General features: G+C 45.7%; 1 protein-coding gene and 1 pseudogene across 1 annotated transcript in view; one reads left to right on the forward strand and one right to left on the reverse strand.

Annotated features, from left to right (window-relative positions):
* The window catches only part of ANKRD6 (ankyrin repeat domain 6), a 183,967-nt gene that overhangs the window by 96,873 nt on the left and 62,594 nt on the right, over positions 1–24,500 (forward strand). The window lies entirely within an intron of this gene.
* Positions 7,458–9,903, reverse strand: LOC104984829 (annotated as a pseudogene).

Below are 24,500 nucleotides of genomic sequence, written 5' to 3' on the forward strand. Positions count from 1 at the left end.
AGCCTTCTTCACAGTCCAACTCTCACATCCATACGTGACCACAGGAAAAACCATAGCCTTGACTAGACGAACCTTTGTTGGCAAAGTAATGTCTCTGCTTTTGAATATGCAATCTAGGTTGGTCATAACTTTCCTTCCAAGGAGTAAGCGTCTTTTAATTTCATGGCTGCAGTCACCATCTGTAGTGATTTTGGAGCCCAGAAAAATAAAGTCTGACACTGTTTCCACTGTTTCCCCATCTATTTCCCATGACGTGTCCAACTCTTTGCAACCCTATGGACTGGAGCCCTCCAGGCTCCTCTGTGCATGGGATTGTCCAGGCAAGGATACTGGAGTGGGTTTCTATGCCTTCTTCCAGGAGATCTTCCTGACTCAGGGATTGAACCCATGTCTCTTATGTTTCCTGCATTGGCAGGTGGGTTCTTTACCACCAATGCCTCCTGGGAAGTCCCCATAGTCAGATAGTGGGCTGTTCTTTATTTTCTTGTGGTAAGTCCAGTCTTAACCCTTCAACCTTCAAACCTTCAACTCATCTCTCAATATCATGCCAAGGCAGTTCCAGAATCTCCATTTAATTCACGGTAGGCCTTCCTTGTGCCTAGGCTTCCAGGAACCATCCCAACATTTGAGGACCAGGTGTCTGTGCCAGGATACTAAGCCACTAGTTACAGGAGAGTGTTTCTTGGTTGATAAGGTCTCTTCAGTCCAGCCTGACACTCACCACATCAACCCTTCCTTACCCACACGTTCTCCATCCCATCTGTACATAACAGTGGAACCTGAGAGTCCTTTAGTACAAAGCTGTTTTCCTGCAGGAGCAGGGACTGTCTCTAGGAAATTTCCCTGCAGGCTGTGCTGAGACCTGGCCCTAATTATCAGGAGGGGTGGAAGGATTTTGAGGAAGGGGAGCATCACCATATGAGGCAGCTGACTCAGGTGAGCTCTTTGCAGGTCTCCAGGCAAGAAGGGGCAGCTCTCTTCCCCAAAGAAGGAGCTGCTTTGCTGGTCAGAAAGTTCAAGGGCATTTGGGAGTTCAGGATTGTGGGGCTTGTGCACTAGTGTCCCTGTGGCAAATCTCAGGGCCACTCCATACGGGTAAACTCCCCACACCTCTAGGAGTCCCACCCTTGAGTGCCAGAGAAACTCCATCCCAGCTGGGTACTATGTAATTCTCCTGGTCGGTAGTTCTGGTTGTAGCTAATAAGGCAGAGGTGAGAGAATTGTGAAGTAGTGCACAAAATGTGTCCAGAACAAGCATTTTCCACAGGACTTTATTGACAAGGTGAGGTCAGAGAAATACTTCATTTAAACCCAGAACTTCCTGTGTGACAGATACATTCACAGCAGTCACAGAAGGTCAGGTATCTTCAAGTGTCTCCAACCCCCAAAGATGGATTAAGTCTTGAAGAAAGCAGTATTGAAATAGAGTCACGCATGGTTGTTTAGTCATATAGCTGCAATAATAATAGTGGTTATTGAAAGCTGGCATCTGTATGCATTCTAGATTATCGTTGTTGAGTCCTAAGTTGTGTCCAACTCTTTCAAGACCCTATGGACTGTAGCCCACGAGGCTCCTCTGTCCATAGGATTTCCTAGGCAAAAATATTGGAGTGGGTTGCCCTCATGCATGATAGATACATGCCTTATCTCATTTCTCTAAAATAGTGTTTTTATACATGATCTTATTTAATTTTCAAAAATTTTATCAAGTTGATAATATATCCTGTTTACAGAAGTAGCTGATACTCAGAGAAGTAACTTCTCTACAGTAAAATAACCAGTAAGGGATGGATCTAAATTTATCTGGCTCTAAAATGTTAACCAGCTGATTTTTTTATTGGAGTAGAGTTGCAACCAGCTGATTTTTAACAGCTCTGTTGATACCCAACAAAACCCTGAAATTTTAGAATATACCAGTCAGAATTTTTTATACATATGTAGATAATTTCTGAAAAAGGAACAGTACAACAAACCAAAGATGTTCTAAAACATCATTTTTTTAAAAATTGAAAGCAATGTGATGATTTTTAAAAATTGCAATAAGCTACATTTAGGGGAAAAAAATAAGAGAAAAAAAGACAATAGAGGGAAGCTCTTGTTCCATAGGATCTTCTCACTGTGACTGGCATTCACCAAGATGGCCCCAGGACCATGGAGAAGGGTCCTGCTGTAGGCAGTCTTTGCAGCCCTTGGTAATTACAGGATAAATTTGAAACTACCATCCTGGAATATTGCTGTTAAGGAAACTTCTGATTTATGGAGTACTACTGGCATTGTTGAGAATGATAATTTAAAAAGATCCTATTACAACTTGTTATTTGGGGGATTACATAGAATGTGTTTCAGTAACAAGGCGAGGCAGGCGTAGGGGACAGTGGTTGATCTGGCAAGAGCTGGCTGTTGGACAGTAGAAACCATCATTATTACACTTGCTTCTGCCACCTCCGATAGGAGCAGCTTGCTCAGCAGTTTGAGGGGTATGGTGGTGGGATCTGCTTTTTCTTGGGTCCACAGCCCTGGTGGTAACATCCTTGCTTTTACTTGAGGAAGAAGGGAGAGGGTGGGAAGGCATTCAGCATGCTTTCTTGGGGGAATGGAAGGAAGAGGGGGCAGTTTGTCCAGCTGATCCTCAGCCAACAAGCACTCCCAGCTGTAGCTCCTGGATAGACAGCTCATCCTCACGGACCTTGGAGAGAGCTCTTCCCACCCTGGTTCTCTGCTCATTGACATTTCTTCCTTTATGGGAGGTTTTCCCCCTTTGACTGAATAGCAGCCTCACCAGTTTAACTCCTTATGTAATATAGAGAAAATTGTACCCTTTAGTGGATAAAAGGGTCTGAGAGATGTCGCTGAAGAGTATATCCCAGGGATGTCGAAAGTATGTTTGTGAAGAGCTAGTGTCTGCTATTTCTGTCACTTTATCATCAACACTAGTTTACTAGGCATTTTCTTTTTTCTTTTACTTATGTGTTTATTGACGTATAGTTGGTATACAGTGTTGTGTTATTTTCAGGTATACAGCAAATTCAGTTATATACAAATACACACATACTCTTTTTCAGATTTTTTCCCCTTTATAGGTTATTACAAAATATTGAGTATAGTTCTGTGTGCTATCTGCTGCTGCTGCTGCTAAGTCACTTCAGTCGTGTCCGACTCTTAGCGACCCCATGGACTGCAGCCTACCAGGCTCCTCTGTCCATGGGATTTTCCAGGCAAGAGTACTAGAGTGGGGTGCCATTGCCTTCTCTGCTGTGTGCTATCAGTAGATTCTTATTGATTATCTATTTCGTATACAGTAGTGTGTAAATGTTGGGGCTTCCTTGGTAGCTCAGCTGGTAAAGAATCCACCTGCAATGCGGGCAACCTGGATTTGATCCCTGGATCAGAAAGATCCCCTGGAGGAGGGCATGGCAACCCACTCCAGTATTCTTGCCTGGAGAATCCCAATGGACAAAAGAGCCTGGCGGGCTACAGTCAATGGGGTTGCAAAGAGTCAGACACGATTGAGCGACTAAGCCCAGCACAGTGTGTATATGTTAATCCCAGACTCCTAATTTATCCTCCCCACCTTTCCCTTTTGGTAACCATAACTTTGTTTTCTGTCTGTGAGTCTGTTTCTGATTTGTCAGTAAGTTGATTTGTATCATTTTTTTTAAAGATTCTGCATTTAAGTGATATGATATCATAGATACTTGTTTTTTTCTGTCCTACTTCACTCAGTATGACAATCTCTAGGTCCATGCATGTCGCTGGAAATGGCATTGTTTTGGCTTTTTATTTAATGACTGAGTAATATTCCATTGTATATATATGTACCACACATCTTTATGTATTCATCCATCAATGAACATTTAGGTTACTTTCATGTCTTGGCTATTGTGAATAATGCTTCAGTGAATATTAGGGTACATATATCTTTTTCAATTGTGTTTTTCTCCAGATATATGCCAGGAATGGGATTGCAGGATCATATGGTAGCTCTATTTTCAGTTTCTTGAAGAACCTCTCTACTGTTCTCCATGCTGGCTACACCAGTTTGCCTTCCCCCCAACAATGTAGAAGGGCTCCCTTTTCTCCACACCCTCTCCACCATTTATTATTTGTAGACTTTTTGATGATGACCATTCTGACTGGTGGGTCTTCCCTGGTGGCTCAGATGGTAAAGAATCTGCCTGCAATGCAGGAGAGACCTGGGTTCGATCACTGGGTTGGGATGATCCCCTGGAGAAGGGAATGGCAACCCACTCCAGTATTCTGGCCTGGAGAATCCCATGGACAGAGGAGCCTGGCGGGCTACAGTCCATGAGGTTGCAAAGAGTCGGACCCAACTGAGCGACCCAACATTCACACACATACGTTCTGACTGGTATGAGGTGATACCTCATTGTAGTTTTGATTTGAATCTCTCTAATAATTAGCCATGTTGACCATCTTGTCATGTGCCTTTTGGCCATCTGCATTCTTCTTTGGAGAAATATCTATTTAGGTCTTCTGCCCATTTTTGATTGGGGTGTTTGTTTTTTTTTCATATTGAGCTATATGAGCTGTTTCTATATTTTGGAGCTTAATCCCTTGTCAGTTGCATCATTTGCAAATATTTTCTCCCATTTTGTAAGTTGTCTTTTCATTTTGTTTATGGTTTCCTTTTGCTATGCAAAAGCTTTTAAGCTTAATTAGATCTCATTTGTTTGTTTTTGTTTCCATTACTGTAGGAGACAGATCCAAAGAGATATTGCTGCAGTTTATGTCAGAGAAGGCCCTATTGTTCATTCTCTGTGTGTCATCACTGTACCAGACTTTTAGCACCTTGTTTTCTGAAGGTTATGCTATTTTTTAATTGATGTGTAGTTAATGTACAATATTATCTGTTACAGGAGTACAGTATAGTGATTTTATCATTTTTAAAGGTTGTACTCCATTTATAATTATTGTAAAATACTGGCTCTGTTCCTTGTGCCATAGAATATATCCTTGTTGCTTATCTATTTAATATATAGTAGCCCTGAAGAAGGGAATTGTTACCCACTTCAGAGTTCCTGCCTGGAAAATTCCATGGACAGAGGAGCCTGGTGGGCTACAGACCATGGAGTTGCAGAGAATTGGACACAACTGAATGACTAACATTTTTTTTTCCATTTACTTCGCTTAATGTTTTCAAAGTCCATCTATGTTATATCAGGTGTCCGTGGTTCATTCCTTTTTTTGCCTGAACAGCATTTCATTGTATGGTTATGTACCACATTTGGTTTGTCCACTCACCAGCTGATTGACATTTGAGTTGTTTCCACTTTTGGTGATGAATAATGCTCACGTGGCCCCTGTATGACTTCACTGGACTTTTACTTGAAAACTTGTCTTCTTCTCAAAATATGAAATAAAATACAGTAGTTTCTGAGGCAGTGTTTAGAAGACTTCATAATATGGAGAGGCAGGCTCTCTGAGGGGACTTGTCCTTTGGAGCTTTGTTACTATTTTGCTGACCTTGTCCAGTGGAAAGCAGTGTTGTTTGTGAAACACTGAGTCTCAGCGTGTGGCTGGAGAGCAGGTGGTTTACATGGTAATCATCGTTATGTTTCCATTTCCCTTTCATCTCCCATCACTGGAATACATTCAAGTGCTTTTAAAGTCTAATTTGAGAAAAACAAGTCATGAGCTAAATGAGATGCCGTTCTCAGGGCCCTCTGTTTTCCATCATTTGGGCATTTGCTGTGGGCCCAGTGGATGGATGGGCTTCCCAGGTGGCACTAGTGGTAAAGAAACTGCCCACCAATGTAGGAGACATGAGACCTGGATTCAATCCCTGGGTCGGGAAGATCCCCTGGAGGAGGGCATGGCAACCCATTCCAATACTCTTGCTTGGGAAAATCAAGGAGACTGGTGGGCTACAGTCCATGGGGTCGTAAAAGAGTCAAGACACGACTGAAGCAACTTGGCATGCAAGCACGCAGTGGGTGGGTAGTTTGTTTCTCTGTGGACGGGGCAAGGCTGCTGTTGGCCTAAACAGGAGGGCTGCGCTGTGTTGGGTCAGCCTCCTCTGCTGGCCATTTTGCAGTTACTGGTACTCCGGCAGTGATTATTCTTTCTCAACCTAGTTATTAAAAAAAAATAGCAAAAACGAATTAGGGTTAAAGGTTTATTCTTTTTGCATGACTTGTTGACGCCATGGACTGCTTCTCAGTGGTGATAGAAACCCAGCGCCCAGCAGTCCTGCCTCTGGGACTCACATAGACCAAGAAGGTACATTGAACGTGAGAAAGATGCATAGAATCATCTGTTACAGTGGAGCATATGTTTGTGTACATAGGACCCAACAATTCCACTCTAGGTAAACACGTCTATTTGTGAAGTCTCCTGAAGAGATGAGTGTAAGAATGTGTATAGCAGCACTGTTTTCAATACACAAAACACAGAACTACGCAAAAGCTCATCAGTAGAAGAATGGATACATGAACGGTGGAATATTCATTCACATGGTGGAATATAATATATGTCAGTGAGAATGAAAGGAGTATAACTACAAGCAGCAATGTAGAAGAAGCTCACAAATGTAGAGTGAAAGAAGCCAGGCAAAAAAGAATACGTGAGCAGAATATGAGGTTCAAAAATAGACAGAACTAAACTTCACATTAAAATTCAGGACAGTGGTTACCCTTGGGGTGGGGGGTGGTTAGTGGTCAGAAACAGCATGAGTAGGGCTCTGGGAGGCTTTGCTAATTTATTTTCTTGACTAAGCTGCTATTCACACAGGTCTGTTCTGTCCCGCCGCCCCCCACACATACACACGGATCAGGACTTTATTTAAAAATGAGTAAACAATACTGTAGAATCATTGATATGTAAATTTCTAAAGTCCCACATCTTAAATTTAGTTGGCAAAGACCAGTTAGTTAGTGGCTCAGTGGTAAAGAACCCACCTACCAATGCAGGAGACACAGGAGACCTGAATTCAATCCCTGGGTCAGGAACATCCCGTGGAGAAGGAAATGGCAACCCAGTCCAGTATTCTTGCTTGGAAAATCCCATAGATAGAGGAGCCTGGTGGGCTGCAGTCCACGGGGTTGCAGAGTCAGACACGACTGAGTGTGCACAGACAACTTAGCCTACAGTTAGCTATAGGCGTGAGTTTAGTCTTCCATGTGGAAACCAGATACTGAAGTGTAAAGAAAAAAGCTCCCTATTGTTTGAAAATACCGGTTTAAGTAGAGTACTGTAAAAATGTGTAGATGTTTAATAAAAGAATTGACTGTACAGGAGTACTCCCCTTTCACATTATTCCTTTTCACTTCATATGCGAGTTATTGGTTATGCTGTAGGAGTTAACTGTCACAATACTAAAAGGCAACTGTTTAGGCAAGAGGCAGAAAAAGGAACGCACGTAAGGCACTATTTCCGTTAGGTACAATGAACATAATAGTGTTTTCGGACGGCAAGATAAAAATTCCTCAAGGCTAGCTTGTTTCTCATTGAATAAAAGCAATAGGCTAAACACAGAGCTCCTCTGTGAATCTAATAATCAGTGCCTTGCTCACCACATTGGTAATCTCTGGGGTCGTCATCTTAGTACTCACTACGAATATTCATCCGGGTATTCTGCCTGATAATCGCTGTCACTGATTTCCGACTCATCGGTTCCTGTTCCTTGGCTTCCATTGTGAATGACAGGTTCTGTGGGAGCAGCACGTACTCTTGCTGCCCAAGTCCATACACTCATTCCTTTCTGGGAAGCGACTTTGTTGGTACCTACATGTAGAAAAATTGTGGAGTTGCCCACGGGTTGTAATGTTAGCTTCTAGATATCCCTTTGGGTACCCAGTGCTAACATTCCTGCCTGCCTGGCTCCTTTGTTGGTGCCCATTTGCAGACTAATTTTGGTCTGATCCAAAGGTTTGTCAGTTTGCATTTAGGGATCACAAAGATGCCTCCTCGTCTTACAGGCTGTCTTCCCTACTTGCCTGGCCCATTTGTTGTCTCCCATCTACAAACCGGTTACACTTTGGCCAGCTTTTAATTTTCCTTCATCAGAACATCTTGTTTTTCTGCGTACTTAGCTCCAGTGTAAATGGTTGTATGGAATCCGTTTGTTTTGGTCATACCTTCTAGGGCCATGAGCATCGTCTGAACCTGGGTGGTGTTTCCATTCTCTGAGAGATCATTTGCTTGAAATATGTCATGTGGCCTCATGCTGTAAGTTTGATGGCTTTAATCAAGTTGCAGTATTCTCCAACTGAGGCCAGTTTAATGAGGACTCATTGACCTTCCCTGAGTCTGGCTGTAGCTTGCTCATGAGTTCACAGAGGATTATGCCATCTTTTAAGTCCAGCTGGAAGCTGGTGCCAGTGCTCGTGCCCGCCACCTCTTCTGTCCAATAGTGAAGGTCTTCTTCTGCCCGTTGATCACACCTGGAAGCAGTCCTGTTCTTGACCTCGGCCTAGAGCCCATAGCAACGGTGCTTGTTGATCTTGATGATTCGGGCGACAGGAAGAGGCTGAGTTCGGGTCTGGGGGTTTCTTGCTCTCAGCTTCCCTGCTTCTGGTCCTGAGGAGTGGCTGCAGCGCAAGGTGCTCAGAGCTCGCTCCTCTGGCTGGCAAAGGAGTCGCTGGGACTTGGGCGGCAGGATGTGGGCTGTGCCTTGGCTACTCAGTTGAACAAGGTCCTGCAGAGCCCCCTGGTTGGCTCTGGAGTCTCACACAAACTAGGTCTGTTCTGTTTTTGAAAGTTCAACATGCTGTACACCTAAGATTTGTACACTTTTTTGGTAAATTATACATTTTAAAATATAGAATGTAATATATGCATGCGTGCATGCTAAGTCATTTCAGTCCAGTCCAACTCTTTGTGACCCTATGAATAGTAGCTCTTCAGATTCCTCTGTCCATGGGATTCTCCAGGCAAGAATACTGGAGTGGGTTGCCATGCCCTCCTCCGGGGGATCGTCCCTACCCAAGGATCAAACTCACATTTCTTACATCTCCTGCATTGGCAGACAGGTTCTTTACCACTAGTGCCACCTGGAAAGCCCATAAAGTGTAAGGTGTGTGTATATGATTACATATGGATATATTCATATACATAATTGTTACCAGGTTTCCTCCACCTCTAGTTTTCATTCTAAAATAAAATGTTCTAGGGACCTCCCCAGAGGTTCAGTGGTTAAGACTCCTCAGTTCCAACGTATGGGGCACAGGTTCAATTCCTGGTTCAATCCCAAATGCCATGTGGAACACCAGAAAATAAAACATTGTGAAACATGATACAGACTATGGAAGTGTGATAAGCACATCCAATCAGAAGGAATCCCTGCATTCATTCAACAAATTCTGATGAGCAGAGACTGGGCCGGGTGGATGGCTCCTAGCTTGGGAAGGAGTGGGAGGTGGGCGGGACTGGGCAGCGCCCCCACGTCCCCAGCAGTGGCTGCCTCCTCACGGGGTGCTCACTGTCTCCTCACGCTGTCCCTGCTCCTTTGTTCCTCCCTCCCACCTCCCCACTTTTACCCTTCTTTTTCCCTCTATTGCCTTCCCCTCACCGTGCTCCTTGTTTTGACTTTGGATATGAACGATCATTGAAGAGGCCATCTGCCTGAAATTGGAGACTGCGCAGTACTAGCCTCACCCAGGTTTTGGGAGAACCCCTGGAGAAGGGCTGTTAGGACAGGAACTGTTACTCCGGAGAGCGTCTGTGGATTCTCTCCAGGTACTGGGTTCCAGGCCCCAGAGCAAGGAAGAGCCAAGCCCGAGACTGAAAGCTCCACCACCAAGCGTAGTGAGGCCAGACTCAGGCTTTGCTGAAGAGAGAGCCCGGTCTCATGCTCTTAGAGACCGTCAGAAGGGGGAGGGCCCAGGCTTCACCCAGACCCTGACACAGAGGGGCTCACAGCGTGTCATTCCTCAGGTCACCCATCTCCTGAAGACTGCTGAGGCTCGGCTAATTAAATATAGTTCCATTATGGAAATAATCTGGCAATAATAATGAGAAAATCCTGCGAGACGTAACTATTTTAAGATTGTTTTAAACTCTTGGAAATGAATATCTCTGTGGCCAATTCTTGGCATATAATAAGCAAGTCAAGGTCACTGTTGTTCCCGCTGCCTTCACCGTAGGAACCTCTTCTCCTTGTAAAGAGGAGACACAATTTAAAATTTGAATAATGCACCATGACTGATGATGATGACAATGTGGTATGTTTATCATGGGCTGCAGTTATGGGTGAGGGACTTTCGTGGAGCAGACTTGCTCATGGTTCATTTGTGGCTAAAACTTAACAATATGAACAGTCACCAATTTGAGAGACATTCTCAGCTGGGAGATAACCAGAAATAACCAGGCCGAGGGAGAGGTTGGCGTGAGGGAAGCTGACTTCCAGCGGGACCTTCCTGGGTAGCCCACCTCTTCCTCAGTGGTCCTCACCTCCCTGGGGGTCGGAGTCCCCAGGTGGGATGTGTCTTCTTGAGCCGTGGACTGTGCATATGCATGTGTGTGATCATCGGTGTGTGAGGATGCGAGGACAGGGAGAGAGCTGCAGAGCCTCCCAGGCACTGGCTCCACTTAAAGTCCTGATTCCCCTCATCTACGGAGAGGGACGCTTGCTCCCAGCAAAGCTCTGTGCCCAAGCCAAATGCTGCATCATGCTGTGTACTGAGCAAGGCTATGGGATCTCCCTGGGGCAGCCCCTGGGAACTCTAAGGAAAGGTGAAGGCGTAAGAGATGCAGGAAGGACTCAAATCTAATTAGAAAGTTCATCCTCCAGTAGACTTCATACATGCACACAAGCACAGCTGCCTGAGTGCTTACTCTGTGTAAGTACTGTGCTAAGTGCTTGCCGTCCGTGCCTACAGCAAGCCCTTCTAGCTGCCCCTTGAAGTCAGTTGTTGCTATTGTTTAGTTGCTAAGTAGTGTCGACTCTTTTGCAACCCCATGAACTGTAGCCTGCCAGGCTCTTCTGTCCATGGGATTTTTCAGGCAAGAATACCAGAGTGGGTTGCTATTTCCTCCTGCAGGGGACTTTCTCAGTCCAGGGATCCTGCGTCTCTTGCATTGGCAGGCATATTCTTTACCACTGAGCCACCTGGGAAGCCCATGAAGTCAGCAGCTACCATTTTTTCCCCCATCTTTCAGTCCAGGACATTAAAGCCCAAGGAAGTTCTGTAACTTTCCCAGAGTCATGTAGTTTGCTCTGTGGGTGGAGGGTTTCAATAGACCCTCTTCTCCTCCTGCTTCTTCCCAGTCCTGCACCCACCAGGAGGAATCAGAAGGAAATCGAGGTGAGGGGGCCAGGTGTGGAGTTTCTGCCGGCAGTGGTGTGTATGCTGTAGCGGCCTTTCCAGACCAGTGCTGATGGGCAGTGTTACCATCAAATCACATCTAACCATGACATGCTGCTGAGAGCTGCACCTTTTAAGAAGAGTTTCGGACATTAGTATATATAAAGAAGAAAACCGACAAGGATCTACTGTATAGCACAGGGAACTATACTCAATATTTCTTTTTTTGTGTGTGTATATATATATATTCAATATCTTGTGTTTGTGTGTGTGTACAACTGAATCACTGCGCTGTGCACCTGAAACTCACTCTACGTTGTAAATCAACTATACTTCAATGAAAAAGTAAGTAAAGATAAAAAGTTATTGGAGAAAGCTGTGTGGGTTAAAGGTGATGGGGTTGGGGAGGATGCCATGCATCATAGCATCTGGAGTTTCTAGGATCAGATGGACATTATGGTCAGAAATTCTTCAGTGGGGGTCTTCTCTGGCTGTCTAGTGGCTAAGACTTCATGCTCCCAATGCAGGAGGCCTGAGTTTGATCCTTTGTTGGGGAACTAGATCCCACCTGCTGCAACTAATACCCAGCTCAGTCAAATAAATGTTTTTTGTTTTTTTTTTTAATGAAATACTTCATTGGCAGTGTCATTGCCTATACCGGGACCCCTGCAATGAAAATCAGGTTTAGCCAAGATAAAAGCAACCATTTCTGGAGATTCACTTAGCGGACATTGATAGACAAGTTCAATCTGCGTGTGGTTGGTGGAGTTTAAATGGTTTCTCCCTGAAGAGTCATGGTCTTGAGAGAAGGCCTATGTCCTCCAAGGAATACAGTAGAAGAAATCCGCTGGAATTACACATTACAGTGGTAAATCACAGTTGGTGTTTACTGCTGAGTAGATGACACTCCTGTTAATCCCAGATTTCCCTTTGCCTTATTTGGGGTTGTGTTTGCCGGGTTACATTTGGACACTTCATTCCTAGCTAGTGGAGCAGCTTCGTGTTTTGTTTTTTTTGTGTGCAAAATTGGAAACTGACAGCCCGACGTGGCTTTCTCTCTGTGTCTCCTGTAGGGAGGCTGCGAGGCTGCAGCCTGAGTCGGCTGCTGGCTAGAGCAACCCCAGTGAGGGCGGCCCTCCATCCTCGTGGGTGAGCCATTGCTTCCTGGCATCCCAGTGTCTCCTTCCTGAAAGGGTGGGTGAAGGGTGCTTTATAGGACTATGTCATCAGTAGAACACCCTTAGCCCCTGGAACCTCATTGTCCCTCACACAGCAGTGAGGGACCCCTTGGCTACAGTATCATTTATACATGTTGAAGTGACATAATGGAGTCCTGGCTTTTGGCCAAGAAGGTATGGATGTGTGTGAGTGACTTTAAAAAAAGAATCACAGCCTGTGATGTTGATTGACCCAGACAGGCCATTGGTAAAGAGTTACTAAGCATCCATTATGTATAAGGCATTTGTACTCATTTCCTACGGCCACTGCAACAAATCACCACAAACTAACTGGCTTCCGACAACAGAATTTATTCTCCCACGTTCTGAAAGCCTGAAGTCTGAAATCAAGGCAAAATCTTCTGAGAAGGACGCCTAGAATCAGGTTTGAAGGATAAGGAGGAGTTTGGGAAAGATCTAAAGGTCATTCTAAGCAAAAAGAACAGGGTGGTGCTTTCAAGGTGACCTGAGCACCCTTGTGGCCAAGCGAGGGTACAGGATGGGTGGGTGGATGGGTCAGAAGAAGAGGTGGTGCAGACGGGCTGAGACCAGACTACGCATGGGTTTGTGTATCCCTGAACTTGGTGCTGGGGGACTGTGAGTCACTGAGGATTGTAGCAGAGGAAAAACACGATCACATTGTGCTGTGCAAAGAACATTCTGACACCAGTGATCACATACACTGAGTCAGGGGAGGGAATTGAGGCAGGGAGACCAACATGGCAGAACAGCTTCCACCTGCAAACTTTAGCCCTACAAACTCCAAGCCCCCTGGATGGTTTGTTTACACGAAACTATCTTTGTTGAGAGGAGAGGTCCGCAGACAAGGCAAAATAATTGGCACCAAAGGCCCAGACCCTAACCACCCAGCAGATCCCCACCACCCAGCAGACCCCACCACCCAGCAGACCCCCAATACCTAGCAGACCCCTCACCAGCAAACCCCACCACTCAGCAGACCCCACCACCCAGCAGACCCCCACCTAGCAGACCCCACCACTCAGCAGACCCCACCACTCAGCAGACCCCACCACCCAGCAGACCCCTGCTAGGCAGATAGGCACGGTGTCCATGGCTCCTCCCGCATTGCAGCTTAGCTGTCTGTACTCCGACTTTGCCATCTTGAAACAACTGGAGGAGAAGGCTGAGTTTCTCATGACTCCTTTTCTTCTAAAACTAATACATGAGAAAGGGGAACTTACCTGAAGTTGGCTCAGTGGTCTCTAAGAGGAGAGAGAATTTAACCACTGTTGGCTCAGTGGCTGTCTTTCCTGAGAGTCAAGCTTAAGTAATCCTACCAACTCTCTGGTCAGGTTGGGCTGATCTCAACAAAGTCATCTTTTATCCAAGATACATTTCAGGCCAATATATATTCACTCTGTGAATCCTGAACATTAGTCTGGCTTTGGCTTCTAACCAGTTCCTAGGCAAGAACTCATCTACAGAGGCAGATTCTATTAGGCAAGCAAAAACTTACATCACCTCTTTCATCCCAACTTCTCAGTTTAGAAGAATTTCAGAAAATACCTTCAGCATCCAGCTGGAGACCACTGTGACAGTTCAGGTGAGAAATGATAACCGAGTGAAGGCTGGGGCAGTGCAGCTAGAGAAGAAAGAACAAGTCAAGAACAGTTAAGCAATAACCATACAGCCATGCTTAATATTTACTGAGCGCTTTGTACGTGCCAGCCTATGGGATAGCCTATGTATTATCTCATTCAACCTTTGCAACAACCCAATCAGTTAGGGATTATTATTCTCTCTGTTTTATACACAAGGAAGTGGGCTTAGAATCAAGTAGGTAATTTGCCCATTTTAAGTGCAAAACTGGGATTTGAGCCCAGGAAATCCGACTTCAAAGCTTGCATTTTATTTTTTTAAAAATTTTGTTTGTTTGTTTATGGCTGCATCAGGTTTATGTTGCAGCACGCAGTACCTGGGCTTAGCTGCCCTGCAGCATGTGGCATCTTAGTTCCCTGACCAGGGATCTAACCCACCTCCACTGAATTGCAAAGTGGATTCTTAACCACTGGACCACCAGAGAAGTCCCCAGAATTTGCATTTTAAATCTCTGTCTTACTGTCTCAAACCAGGAGGATTTGGTAAATTGTTGTATGTCGGGATGGGGAAAGAAGAATTAAGAGGAAAGGGAGGGTGGTTCCAGATGAGGGAAACAGGCAGACAGATGGAAAATGGGGCCCCTCACCAAAAAGGGGACACAGGCAAAGGAATGGGTTTGGACAGAAGAATGGTGATTTGGCTGTTAGCATGTTGATGGGGAACATCTGAGTAAGATGTCTGGGTATTTGGTAAATGGTTGGGTGTTTTAAAAAAAGGGAGCTTTAGAGAGTGATTGAGGCTAAAGAAGATTTGGAGCAATCCGTTTCTAGGCAGCAGAGGAGCGTGTGGGCAGCAGGTGTGGGGGATATGTCGGTACTGAGATCTTCTAGAGAGGAAAATGAGCAGAGAAGATAATACGGGATAGAATCTCAGGACCTGCAACACTTATGGGACCAGTGAAAGAAGAGCCCTTGGATGAAGAAATAGTCCACGGAGCATGAGGAGAGAGTGGGTCACGGAAGCCAGAGGAGGAGGAAGTGTGATGAAGGAGAGATGGTAGCAGTGTCTAATGCAACAGAGAAATCATGTAACGTGAGAACTGAAGGTTACCCTTGTGCTTGGCAGCTAGTCAATGTAAAATCAGCTGTTACAATGCAGATTATTGCAGCCACTTTGGAAGGCACTACAGCAGTTTCTGGGCTTCCCAGGTGGCACTAGTGGTAAAGAACCCGCCTGCCAATACGGGAGACTTTAGAGACACAGGTTCAGTCTCTGGGTTGAGAAGATCCCTTGGAGGAAGGCACGTATTTTTGCCTGGAGAATCCCATGGACAGAGGAGCCTGGAGGGCTCCAGTCCATAGGGTCACACAGAGTCGGACATGACTAAAGCAACTTAGCATGCAGCACATCAGCTTCTTAAAAAACTACACACTGTCCTACCATATGATTCAGCAATTGTATTCCTTGGTAGTTACCCAAATGAGATGAAGACTTATGTACACACAAAAATATGCATGTAGAGTTTTTAAATTGAAATATAGCTGACATATGTATCAGTATTGTGTTAGTTTTAGGTGAACTACACAGTGATTTGACTTTTACATACCTTATGAAATGATCAGCACAATAAATCTAGTAACCATCTATCCCCATACAAAACTATTACAATATTATCGATGATATTCCTTATCCTGTATATTACATCCCTGTGGCTTATTTATCCTTGGATGTTTATAGCAGCTTTATCCATCATTGTGAAAACTTGAAAGCAACCAAGATGTCTTGTAGTAGGTGAATAGTTAAACTCTGGTACATCCATACTATCGAATATTATTCAGCACTTAAAGAGTTATCAAGCCATGAAAAGACAGGGAGGAACCTTCAATGCACATTACTAAGTGAAAAGAGCCAGCCTGGAAAGGTGACATATTGTATGATTCCAACTCTATGACATTCTGGAAAAAACAACACTTTAGAGACAGTAGAAGGATCAGTGGCTGTCAAGGGCTGTGGGGGAGGGAGGGATGAATGGTGGAGCACTAATCCAGTGAAGCTCTTATGTGTGATACTGTCATGGTGGGTATATGTTATTATACATTTGTGCAGACCCAAGGACCTGAACAGCACAGAGTGAACGCTATACAAACATGGGCTTTAGTTAATGAGTCAATATTGACTCATCAGTTATAACAGTACCACACTAATACAAGATGTTAATAATAGGGGGCACTATGGTGAGTTCGAGGGCCAGAGTGTGGGTTAAGAGCTATAAGGAACCTCTTTATACTCTCTGTTCAGTTTTTCTATAAACCTAAAACTGCTCTAAAAAGTAAAGTGTATTAGGTAAAATTGAAAGAAAGAAGTGCAAAAGGAATTAAAAAAAAGCAAAGGAAAGAAGAGAAGGCTGTATACATACTTGAAAGTGTAGCATGAACCCGTAATTATGACTAATCCAATCTTGTGTGTTTGAGTTCCAAGCTGTGTACAAATCTGACCAGTCTCTCTTCTTACCAACATCTAGGGTTCCCATCACACATGCAAGTTATAGTCCAGTGTCTTTGGCATGATGTGAAAATTTTTCCACAGCCTGACTTTGCAGTGTCATCTGTGGTCTTTGCCTATGTGTTATAAGCTCCAGCTGCAGCATCTCTCTTTTTATGTATATATATTTTTATTTTTATTTTGGCTGCACCAGGTCTTAGTTGCAGCAGGTGGGGCCTCCAGTCTTTGATGTTTGCAGCATGTGTGATTTAGTTCCTTGACCAGGGATTGAACCCAGGCCCCCTGCATTGGGAGCGTGGAGTCTTAGCCACTGGACCACTGCGGAAGTCCTGAAGCAAGTCTCTTTGCTCCTCTTTGCTACACTTTCGGACGACTCTGCCTTCGTTCTTGGCTGTTTCCTCTGCTCATGCCCTCGCCCACTTCTCTCCCTAACAAAATCCTCTAGTCCTCCAAGACCCAGCTCAACTATGACCTTCTCTGTAAGAACATTCCTGACCTCCTTTCACCCCAGCACACCAAGAAGGAAAGCTCTTGCTGAGTTCCTGTAGTTCTTTGTGACTATCTCTTCAATGAATGCTTCATACATCACAGAATCAACAACCACAGCATCGGGGATGGTTTAGCAAGAAAACGGGGGGTAGAAAGAAGCCAGATCAAAGCAAGTTGGAGTGGGTAAGAGCTGTCATATGGATATATGACAGCTGGACTACTCTCTGAGGTTGGTTTTATTGTCATTTGGTATTTGTTGTGTAGGGTTACCTTTAGCATTTGTGGGTTTTACCCAACAGAGGTTGAGGACAGTGAGAAGAAAATTCTGGGGGTGGCTATGGTGCCGTCCAGTGCTGACACACCTGTCACTTGAGATTGGTAATTCCTAGGGTCCCAGGAGCTGCTGTCCTCTATTTTGAGGAGGAAGAGAGAGGGAAGAAGGAATCCACCCCCCAGTTGTTATCTCTTGGAGGTTTTGCAGCCATACCCTGCTTAATCTTTGGGGAAAGGAAAAAGGAAAAAGTCAACCCCCCGAAAAACAAAATACTAGTTGACTTAGTTGGCACCTCCTCTGTTTCTTGTGGGATGCACAGACTCCTGAAGACCAAGTAATGCTTAGAAAAAGCAATTGATTATTAGCTTTTCTAGCATCTATTGAACAGACATTAAAGGCTAACTATGTTCTGGGAACTGTGTAGGCACTGGAGAAACAAGATAAACAAAATAGGGTTTCTGCCTTCAAGGAGTTCAGTGTAACCAGGAAGACCAACCTTGAGCCCACGCCAGCAAATGACAGAGTGAGGTGAGCTCAGGTCTTAGTCACTAGGGCCGCCTTTACAAGGGACTGTAGACCGGGTGGCTTCCCTGGCAAGAATTCATTTCTTGGTAGTTCTGAAGGCTGGAAGCCCCTGATCAAAGTCCAGCAGAGTTTGGTTCTGATAAGGATCTTCCTGGCTTGCAGATGACTGCTTTTTTTGCTGTCCTTCCATGGCGTTTCCTATGAGCATGGCTTGGAGGAAGGGGTGCAGGTATGAAAGAGAGGTATGAGAGAGGCAGGGGAGAGAGTGAACAGGAGACTCTTTGGTGTCTCTCCTTAGAAGGACACTCATCCTATCAGATCAGGGCCCTACCCTTAGAACCTCATTTTACCTTGCTTATGCTTGTGTTCAGTCTGTAAGTCATTTCTGACTCTTTGTGACCCCATGGACTGTAGTCCACCAGGCTCCTCTGCTCATGGGATTTTCCAGGCAAGAAAGCTGGAGTGGGTTACCATTTCCTCCTCCAGGGGAATCTTTCCTGACCCAGGGATTGAACCCATGTCTCCTGCGTCTCCTGCATTGGCAGGAGGATTCTTTAGCACTGAGCCAGCTGGGAGGTCCTGTTTTACCTTAATTTCTAAATACAGTCACACTAAGGGCTTCAGTACATGAATTTGGGGGTGACACAAGTCAGCCCATAGCAGGGCTTACAGAAAACTGTAGGAGAACAGATCAGTGAGTGATCATCTTGTCGCAGGGGAGACGGAGCAGCAGAAGGCTCGCAAGTGGATGGCACTGCATCTGGATTGTGGGGCATTTGCTATGTGATGTGAGTATCCAGCCCCAACTTGGCAGCTCTGGTGATCTAGCAGTACCAGACAACCAAAAAGTAATTATCGTTGCCCTATGTAAAAAGGAGAGGTTTCTACATCACAAGCCTCCTATCAGTCCCATCTTTATTCAGTGGTGTATCCTTGTACCGCCGGTAGTATTTTGACATTTGCCAGCAGCTTTTCTTGATGGTGGGGTATGTCATAGGTTTCCTAAATAGTATCCAGATGTCACTCAACTTTCACTGCAACAACCTCTCTATGTCTCCTGCGGAGGTGATTATTTGAAAAATCCAGTAAATGTTAGATTCAGAAGAGAGTAGTTACTGTACGTGAGATATTCTCAGGAAATCACCATACCTGTTCCTTAGCCGTGATGGGCTTGCTCAAAACTTGCCTGTCTGTCCCTGCCTTTTGCAGACAGCACGTGTGAACACCAGGCTCGTGAGCAACCAGTGTTGTCCTGTCCTCGTCAACAGTGTTGTGTTAAGGGTCCCTGACTCTGGAGTCGGTTTCTCAGAAGGAAATGTCCCAGGGCCTCTGAGCAGATGAACCACTCCTTGCTTTATACTTCTGTCGCATTCAGTGTACGGTTCTCAGCTGGCATCTGGCCTTTTGGGCCATGATCAAGGCTGATCGGGGCCAGATGATGGGTTTCTTCAAAGTAGGGAACGCGTCGCATGCATCTGTGTTCTAAGCTCATTGGTCCTCCAGTAGTGGTTGCAGTAACCCAGCAGTGATCACTTTTGGCTAAACTAGTATAAAGGTCTTGCATTAAAAATAGGAATGTCATTCTACAGGCATTTGGTCTCCCCAGGGAATTCATTCTTGCTGCAGCACACCAGCCGCGGTTGCTAGCTATTTTCCTGCCCTTGGTATAAGCCGAACACTGGCCAAAGCAGAATCAGCCCCCTGCCCATAGGAGCTGCTGCCCTCGGGGAAATGGGGGCAGGGTTTTGGGCAGAAAGGGTATTCAGAGGGTTCCTGTTGATAGTCATTTTCCCATCTCCAGGATCAACAGTTCTGGCTTTAGGAATGAGGGGAAAAAATAGTAATATTAGCACAGGTCAAACTCAAACCCCTCTTCCTTTCTGTGATTACTCAAGTTGGGAAGTTGGTTTTCTGCTGCTTCAACAAGTGGTCTGGAAGATGCACCTGTGATGTAGAGGGCCATTGACAGCCCTTGAAAGAGCTCCCTGCCTTCTCCCTTCCGCTTTTCCTGCAGAGACTCTGTTCAGAGGAGGATTTCTGAGACAAACTATCAGTTCACAAACACTGGGAACAGTTTCTCAACCAGCCCCTAGTCTCCTGTGCTGCTGCGGTCCCTGTGTTGGAACCCTCTGCCTAAAGGGCTGGGTTGGGAGAGTCTCTGGGTCTCTGCTGTTCCCACAAAGTGAACATCTCCCTAATTGCTGTTCTAAAGACAGTTCTTTACAGATTTCAACTCTTCTCATATCCCCCCTCCTTTACAACCTGTGCATTCATCTCTGTTTTACTGCTGAAAGAATGCAGACTTCGTTTCTCTGTCGTCTGAACATCATTGACAAGCATTCCACCCATCTGTGAATTATTCCCTGACTCTTTGATCAGAGCGGTGTTACAGGTCCTCTGCCAGCAGGAGGGAGCAGTCCAACAAAATCTGAAGACCCAGGACTTTGAGAAGCTGTGCCGGGCAGCCTAGGAAGCCACAAAACATTGCGAGCTGGATGGATGTCCTAGTATGCTTTTCCATGTGATCTGGCCGGTGTTGGCTGAGGAAGCTCAAGGGGAAAAGGCAGCGAGCATTGTAACGTAAATCACTGCGGACCCTTGGGCGTGACAGTGCTAGAAAGCTAATGATCTCCAAGAAAGAACTGACCGTGATTTTTCCAGCAACAGACCACGATGTAGAACGGGGAGGACAGACCCCCAGATGTGAGTACAATCTCTCCTCAACACAGGGTTTGGACCAGTAGAAGCACAGAGAGTTATCTTAACTGATGGTGCTCCCTAACCAGAGTGCCTGCGGACCATCTCTGGGTGGGCTGTGCGTAATGCCTGGCTGGGACTTTTGTGTGCAGATTTCTTCTAAAATATTTTTTGCCTTGTTAGGAGACTGAATGCGGTGGCTTTGAGATATCGGTACCAGGGGACCTTGTTATAAATCTTCAAGAAAACCCCATAGACCTTTTGCTATAAAAAGAAAACGGATCACATCACAGACCAAGCAGCCGTCTGGCCCCCTGGCATTTGATGAGAGACAAAAGCAGTGACGAATTGGAAAGCAATAGAAAATGGGGCAGTGGGCCGGGAGGAAGGAGAGAAATCTTAGGGAGCTAAATTCCTTTCTCAATTCATGATGCTTATTGCATATTTATGATCATGCATTTATTTCCTTTCTGCTTAAAGAACTGGCGGCTTGTTTGCATTGAAGGTTTTTCTCATGTGAAAAACGCTGTGAAAGTGACAAAGAGGGATGTGATTGATAGACTTGGGGCAGAAATTCCTCATGCCAGCAATGGGAAGTGTCTTGGATAATAGCTGGGAGCGAAAGCTCACATTTAATGAGGGAATGGGGCTCTGCAGCCTGGGTACCCAACAGGTTGGCAGTAACTCTTTGATTGCAGACTGCTCACCATCCCTCTCTATTCCTCTGCCCTTCCTACTCACTACTGGGGGTCCAACATCCTCCTTACCCCTCTTGCCAGCCCAGTCCCTTCCGCCTGGTCTGATTTGTCAGTTCAGAGGTATCAGAGGAAAGGAGAGTATCCCCTCACTGCAGAAGCATGGGGATCATTGTTCTGGAAGAGAGGTCGGGATACTGAAGATGTTGGGCAATGACCATGAGAGAGGTGGAGAGGAAAATGAGCCCAGGGTGGAAGTCGCAAAGGAAGCCACTTTGATCCCTCCCTCCGCCCCGCTCTGCTGTGTGTCAGTGAAAATGCAGCTGAATGCTGGAGGTCCTTTCAGTGAGGCAATTACTGGATTTAAATTGAGTGTGAACTTGAGATCCCCAAGGTATGTGGGTGCATCCCTATGGGATACAGGGACTATGCTAACAGCACAGTAGAAACCAGGAATCTGGAATTCTGTTCCTGCTTTTGCAGGCAGTTTTCTGTGCCCCTCTGGTGGTGGTGGGGGAGGGATGCAAAATCTCACGAGAGACTTGTCCTAGAGGCACCCTCAGCCTTAGGCAGGCTGTGCATTGGCTGTGGTGGAGGGGGTGGATTGGGGTGGGGCATTTCATTCTTAAGTAGATGCCATTGAAATTTTTTTTCTTGTAATAAATGACATTTCTACTTGGCCAACATTTTCTCAGAAATGTAGTGTCTCTCCCTATTTTTTTAAAAAAAAAGGAATAATAATGTGTGCTGGATTTGTAAAGCGCTGTTTACCAAGGGTAATCACGGGCTATATCAGTAGCTTGCAACCATGGCAATCAGTGTACCTCAGCTTTTGTCTCAGTGTCTGCGAGGCAGAATTTATTGCATGGGACAGAAGAGAGGGAGGGAGTGACTGTTAGCACAGACAGGCCCGCTGACCCGTGCTTCCGTTGCTGGGGAGACCGGAGGGCACTGCTGGTCCGCAGCTTGTAACCTCAGCTGATGGCCTGCAAGGAGATATTTATCCACAGGAGTTATTAGCTGCGGAGTGAAGTGGGGAAATTGTAGCCATGATGATAATATTTGTATGAACTGGGAATTGTACTCGAGACTCACGAATGGTCGTCACAGGAAAGGTTTGGGAAGGTGGGGGTGGCCTTGTAGGTCGTGTGCACAGAAATAACAAGTGAGTCAATGAAGAAGAATGTGGTTGTGGAAGCAAGAGCATTTAGGAAGCCAGGGCTAATTTTCTGCATTTTCATGCCATTGGGTCCTGGAGTGCTTCCACAGGGTTGGGGCAGACAGAGCAGAAGCTCCATGTAATTGGTGTGAAGATAGCACGCTTTACCTGAATACAGAGAGACAGCATACAGTATCCTGTGTTGACAAAAGCCACTAAAAGAACTCCCAGACAGGGCGACATTCTGGGAAACATAAAGCCCAAGCTTCAGTCTTTCAGGGCGACCCTGGGAATTTCCAAAGGCTTTTCCAACTCCATTTCTGTTTTTCATCTCAACTTTATTCTTTCATTGGCTTATTCATTCAACAAAGATTTCAGGTTTATCCCAGAGATTTCTGACCGTGGCGGAGGGAAGGGGTCTCCTGCTTGTTCCTTCTCCAGGTTTGTTGCACTTCTGATGAGCCTGGTGAGCAGAACAGCATGGGTTTGTGAGGGTTCCTTCTGCCTTTTTCCATGCTTTTTTTTTTTTTTTTTTGATGCCTTGCTTCGTGGCTTGTGGGATCTTAGTTCCTAGACCAGGAATTGAACCCAAGCCCTTGAAAGTGAAAGCATAGAGTCCTGCAAGGGAACTCCCTTTCCTTGCTATTCTTTACCCACACTTTGGACAACAGATGGATGATGGAAATTTGGTCATTTGCAAACTGAGCAGGGGCTTCCTGGGTGGCGCTTGTGGTAAAGAACCTGCTTGCCAATGCAGGAGATATGAGAGATTCAGGTTCGATCCTTGGATTAGGAAGATCCCGTGGAGGAGAGCATGGCAACTCACTCCAGTATTCTTGCCTGGAGAATCCCCATGGACAGAGGAACCTGGCAGGCTATAGTCCATAGGGTTGTAAAGAGCTGGACACGACTGGAGTGACTTAGCACAGCACAGCACAAGCTGAGCAGGGATAAGAATAACCTTTCTGAAGTTGTACTAGTCACACTTGACCAATGATTTCACATAATAAAATACTGTCTTTAGTACCCACAGTCCTGTTCTCCCAGCCGCCTGGAGTGGTTGGTGACATGGCCCCACCTGGATGTCAAGGTGAAGGAGAATCAGAGCCAATTCCTTACTCTTTTGAGAGTGAGAGGAGCGTGGGGTTTGCCTGGAAACCCCTGTAAAGAATGTCTGTACCTTCTGGGTCTTCAAAATTAGAATGTGTGGTAGGGTCATATGCTACAGTATTTTCTTTCCATAGCCCATGTTGGTATTTTTAATAAGTACATTTGAAGACAAAAAGAGGCCCATACTTTCTGCTGTCCTGGTAGCAATGGGTCACAGAGTCTTAAGCATTCCTTTGGCCCCCAAAACCTTCACCTTTGGCATAACACCAGTGGTTTTGGTTTGCTCTAATAGTGGCCCAGGGCTCCCAGGAGGAGTCAGTGTTTAAAACCCCGTTCATTTGGCATTTGGTGGAAAGATGGGTTTCAGTTTACCGCTAGTACTACCCCCAGATCAGTGCTCTGAGTGCACAAACCTGTGGGTGGTTTGTGTTGGCAGAACCCCTCCCTAGAGTAATTGTGCATGCTAAGTCACTTCAGTTGTGTCTGACTCTTTGTGACCCCATGGACTGTAGCCCACCAGGCTTCTCTGTCCATGGGATTCTCCAGGCAAGAATAGTGGAGTGGGTTGCCATACTGTCCTCCAGGGGATCGTCCCAGCCCAGGGATCGAACCTGAACCTCTTATGTCTCCTGCATTGGCAAACAGATTCTTTACCACTAGCACCCCCTGGGAAGCCCCAGTAGTGACTGTAGCATCTGTTTATTGCAGCAGTTATTGGCCAGGGGATGGCCCGGGCCTGCTCCCAGCTCTCCAACTGTTCCAGAACTCAGGAACTTGCACTCTGAACAGTGAGAAAAGGATGGAATGGCAGGAAATGCTGGGAGAAAAGTCCATGGATATAATCCTGCCCTCAGGGTCTCTGTGGGCTGTGGTCCATGGGCACCCAACCAGGCCAGGGGAATAGGCATGTTGGCCTTGGTGACCCCACAGAGCACAGTCCAGAGGGCCCTTTGTGGTCACACTCAGTGTAGTTACCTGCAGAGGGTGAGCCTGGAAACCAGGCTACAT

This window comes from Bison bison, unplaced genomic scaffold (genome assembly GCF_000754665.1).
Source record: "Bison bison bison isolate TAMUID 2011002044 unplaced genomic scaffold, Bison_UMD1.0 scf7180017864035, whole genome shotgun sequence".
Classification (NCBI taxonomy): Eukaryota; Metazoa; Chordata; class Mammalia; order Artiodactyla; family Bovidae; genus Bison; species Bison bison.